The sequence below is a fragment of the Schistocerca americana genome, chromosome 2 (genome assembly GCF_021461395.2).
Source record: "Schistocerca americana isolate TAMUIC-IGC-003095 chromosome 2, iqSchAmer2.1, whole genome shotgun sequence".
Taxonomy (NCBI): domain Eukaryota; kingdom Metazoa; phylum Arthropoda; class Insecta; order Orthoptera; family Acrididae; genus Schistocerca; species Schistocerca americana.
Window position 1 is genome coordinate 974,750,789 of NC_060120.1, and position 5,330 is coordinate 974,756,118.

Consider the following 5,330-nt stretch of genomic DNA (forward strand, 5'->3'; position numbering starts at 1 on the left):
ATTTTTCTTTAATATGGCTTCCATTATCAACTGCAACGTCAGAATTGTCTCCCTTCTGCCTTTGCCTTTCCTAAAGCTAAATTGATCGTCATGTAACACATCCTCAATTTTCTTTTCCATTCTCCTTACATTATTCTTGTCAGCAACTTGGATGCATGAGCTGTTAAACTGATTGTGCGATAATTCTCACACTTGTCGGCTCTTGCAGTCTTTGGAATTTTGTGGATGATATTTTTCTGAAAGTCAGACACTATGTTGCCCGACTCGTACATTTCACACACCAACGAGAATAGTCGTTATTTACCTCTCTCTCAGTGATTTTAGTTATGCTGATAGGATGTTATCTATTCCTTATGCGTTATTTGATCTTAAGTCTTCCAAAGTTCTTTGAATTTCTGATTCAATAGCTGAATCCCCTATCGCTTCCACAACTGTCTCTTCTTCCATCACATCACACAAATTTCCTCCTCATACAGACCTTCAATATACTCTTTCCTCCCATCCACTCTCTTCTCGGCATTTAGCAGTAAAATTCCCGTTGCACTCTTCCATTCTGAGTCAGTCCTTCAGACAATCATTTCTTTTACGATTGCTTCACCTTTTTCTTCCGTATCAGGTTCCCTGATCTTCCTGATTATTTCATTCTTCAGCAACTTGTATTTCTGTATTCCTTTATTTCCCTGAACATTTTTGTACTTTCTTCTTTCATCCATTTCTTCTGCTACCCATGATTTCTTCGCAGATATCTTTTTTATCTATGTTTTTCTTTCCAATTTCTATGATTGCCTTTATAGAGATGTCCATTACACTAACTGTAATGCCTACTGAGCTATTCCTAAACCCAATATGTATAGCGTTAGAGAACTTCAAGCGTATCTCTTCATTCCTTAGTACTTCCGTATCGTACATCTTTGCGTATTGATTCTTTCTGAGTAGTCAGTTAAACTTCAGCCTACTCTTAAACTTTCCTGGCGTATTACAACTGTGTGCCAGGCCGAGACTCGAACTCGGGACCTTTGCCTTTCGTGGGCAAGTGCTCTACCAACTGAGCTACCCAAGCACGACTCACGCCCCGTCCTCACAGCTTTACTTCTGCCAGTACCTCGTCTCCTACCTTCCAAAATTCACAGAAGCTCTCCTGCGAAACGTGAGTCGTGCTTGGGTAGCTCAGTGGTAGAGCACTTGCCCGTGAAAGGCAAAGGTCCCGAGTTCGAGTCTCGGTCCGGCACACAGTTTTAATCTGCTAGGGAAGTTTCATATCAGCGCACACTCCACTGCAGAGTGAAAATCTCATTCTCTCAGCCTAGTCTTCATTCCTACAAAAATGGTGATCGTCCATATCCAGTATCTGATTTCGGAATCTGTCTGACCACGATGTAAACTAAATGAAATCTTGACGTATCTCCTGGACTTTCCCAAGTATACCTCCTCCTCATGTGACTCTTGAACAGCGTATTCACTATTAGTAGCTCAAATTCATTACCGAACTCATTGTTCCTCTTCTCTCGCTCCTAATACCAATCCAAAATTCTCCTATTACCCTTTCTACTATTCCTTCCCCTAAAACCGCATTCCAGTCCCCATAGGTTTAATAATGAATAAAAAAATAGGAGTGCGGGTAAGCTACTAGAAACAGCGTAGTGAAAGCATTATTGTGGCCAAGATAGACACGAAGCCCACGCCTCCTACAGTAGTACAAGTTTATATGCCAACTAGCTCTACAGATGATGAAGAAATTGATGAAATGTATGATGAGATAAAGGAAATTATTCAGGTAGTGAGGGGAGACGAAAATTTAATAGTCATGGGTGACTGGAATTCGATAGTAGGAAAAGGGAGAGAAAGAAACATAGTAGGTGAATAAGGATTGGGGCCAAGAAATGAAAGAGGAAGCCGTTTGGTAGAGTTTTGCACAGAGCATAAGTTAATCATAGGTAACACTTGGTTCAAGAATCCTGAAAGAAGGTTGTGTACATAGAAGAATCCTGGAGATACTAGAAGGTATCAGATAGATTATATAACGATAAGACAAAGATTTAGGAACCAGGTATTAAATTGTAAGACATTTCCAGGGGCAGATGTGGACCACAAGCTATTGGTTATGAACTGTAGATTAAAACCGAAGAAACTGCAAAAAGGTGGGAATTCATGGAGACGGGATCTGGACAAACTGAGATAACCAGAGGTTGTACAGAGTTTCAGGGAGAGCATAAGGGTACAATTGACAGGAATGTGGGAAAGAAGCACAGTAGAAGAAGAATGGGTAGCTCTGATGGATGAAGCAGTGAAGGCAGCAGAGGTTCAAGTAGGTAAAAAGACGAGGGCTAGTGGAAATCCTTGGGTAACAGAAGAAATATAGAATTTAATTGATAAAAGGAGAAAATATAAAAGTGCGGTAAATGAAGCAGGCAAAAAGAAATACAAACGCTTCAAAAATGAGATAGACAGGAAGTGCAAAATGGCTAAGCAGGGATGGCTAGAGAACAAATGTAAGGATTTAGAGGCGCATATCACTAGGGGTAAGATAGACACTGCCTAGAGGAACATTAAAGAGACCTTTGGAGAAAAGAGAACCGTTTGTATGAATATCAAGAGCTCAGATGGAAACCCAGTTCTAAGCAAAGAAGGGAAAGCAGAAAGGTGGAAGGAGTATATAGAGGGTCTATACAAGGGTGATGTACTTGAGGACAATATTATGGAAATGGAAGAGGATGTAGATGAAGATGAAATGGGAGATACGATACTGCGTGAAGAGTTTGACAGAGCACTGAAAGACCTGAGTCGAAACAAGGCCCCGGGAGTAGACAACATTCCATTAGAACTACTGACGGCCTTGGGAGAGCCAGTCCTGACAAAACTTTACCATCTGGTGTGCAAGATGTATGAGACAGGCGAAATACCCTCAGACTTCAGGAAGAATTTAATAATTCCAATCTCAAAGAAGGCAGGTGTTGACAGATGTGAAAATTACCGAAATATCAGTTTAATAAGTGACAGATGGAAAATACTAACACGAATTCTTTACAGACGAATGGAAAAAATGGATGAAACCGACGTCGGGGAAGATCAGTTTGGATTCCGTAGAAGTTTTGGAAAACGTGAGGCAATACTGACCATAAGGCTTATCTTAGAAGAAAGATTAAGGAAAGGCAAACTTACGTTTCTAGCATTTGTAGACTTAGAGAAAGCTTTTGACAGTGTTGACTGGAATACTCTCTTTCAAATTCTAAAGGTGGCAGGGGTAAAATACAGGGAGCGAAAGGCTATTTACAATTTGTACAGAAACCAAATGGCAGTTATGAGTCGAGGGGCATGAAAGGGAAGCAGTGGTTGGGAAGGGAGTGAGACAGGCTTGTAGCCTCTCCACGATGTTATTCAATCTGTATATTGAGCAAGCAGTAAAAGAAACAAAAGAAAAATTCGGAGAAGGCATTAAAATCCATGGAGAAGAAATAAAAATTTGAGGTTCGTCCATGACATTGTAATTCTATCAGAGACAGCAAAGGACTTGCTGGACAGTGTCTTGAAAAGAAGGGTATAAGATGAACATCAACAAAAGCAAAACGAGGATAACGGAATGTAGTCGAATTATGTCTGGTGATGCTGAGGGAATTAGATTAGGAAATGAGACACTTAAAGTAGTAAAGGAGTTTTGCAATTTGGGGAGCAAAATAACCGATGATGGTCGAAGTAGAGAACATATAAAACGTAGACTGGCAATGATAGGGAAAGCGTTTCTGAAGAAGAGAAATTGGCTAACATCGAGTATTTATGTAAGTGTCAGGAAGTCGTTTCTGAAAGTATTTGAATAGAGTGTAGCCATGTATGGAAGTGAAACATGGACGATAAATAATTTGGCCAAGAAGGGAATAGAAACTTTCGAAATGTGGTGCTACAGAAGAATGCTGAAGATTAGATGGGTACTTCACATAACTAATGATGAAGTATTGAATAGAACTGGGGAGAAGAGGAGTTTGTGGCAAAACGTGACGAAAAGAAGGGACCGGTTAGTAGGACATGTTCTGAGGGATCAAAGGATCACAAATTTAGCTTTGGAGTGCAGCGTGGATGGTAAAAATCGTAGAGGGAGACCAAAAGATGAATACACTAAGCAGATTCAGAAGGATGTAGGTTGCAGTAAGTACTGGGAGATGAAGAAGCTTGCACAGGATAGGGGAGCATGGAGAGCTGCATCAAACCAGTCTTATGACTGAAGACCACAACAACAACAACAAATGTAGCCGCAGCAGCAGCAGAAATAACAGTATTCAGTGAATATATCATTCCCTATATAAACTCAGATATGAGCAATAAAGGAGTATTTATAATGCGGGTACAGGACTATAGGTAATCTAATAGCCACAAGGTCATCATAGCAGTGGTAGAAACAAAGCCATGACCTACCATCTACCACATTAGTACAAGTTCTTAGGCCTGTTAATTCAGCAGATGATGAAGAAATTGAAACGACTGAACGATTAGTTGAAAGGAATTACTCAGTATGTTAACAGAGAAAAAATATTTTAATGGGAGACTGTATGTCAGCCGTAGGAAAAGTAAGAGAAGGAAAAACAGGATAAAATGGATTGGGCCAAAAGAATAAAAGAGGAAGCCTCCTGCACATTTAATAATTCCTAATAATTTGCGGCTTATATTGTTATCTGTGACTAATCGACTTAAAACCTGTAGTTGGAAACAACATGACTTTCAAATGTCTTTGTTTCTAATTGTAAAGTGTTTGTGACAAACCCTGTTACTTAAGAATATTTGTTATTATGATTACTGTATAGCTTGTGTTCCATATTTCTTTATTGTTCCACTCCATATAACGTTTAGCTAGCTTCAATAATTTCAAAAATGTAAATTAAGCTGTTCCAGCCGCCCTTTAACGTCCCCTATAAATTGTGTTTTTATAAAATAAACTATGCTCTTTCAAGCCACAAGAAAACAGTCTCTCATTGTTTTACTAACCGTGTGAACGGACGTACTCTAAATTCTGATTACATTGTCGCCAATGTAATATGAACTAGAGTAGAAATAGCTGCACTTCTTTCAAATATGAATACTGACTGTGTAAATTTCATGTAAAAAGTGTCAGAAAGTTACTCCAAACTGAATCGGGCTATCTATAAATGAATCTAAAGACAAGGAATGACTATCAATGATACACAGAATGGTTTCCTCTTCAAATAATCGGAATAGAGTGGTTACCAATCGCATATTGTATCTGTGTCTTTTTCAAAAATGATCTGAATTATACGAAAATTTTACAAATGAGTACTTTTTCCTAACTCACAACACAAAGTTCGTTTTGACCCTAAGATTGATTC

At 39.1% G+C, this 5,330-nt stretch overlaps 1 non-coding gene across 1 annotated transcript; it reads right to left on the minus strand.

Moving 5' to 3' along the window:
- Positions 1 to 986: 986 nt before the first annotated feature.
- On the minus strand, positions 987 to 1,061 carry Trnas-cga. The gene has a single exon. It is a non-coding gene; the product is annotated as a tRNA-Ser (tRNA).
- Between the last annotated feature and the right edge of the window lie 4,269 nt (positions 1,062 to 5,330).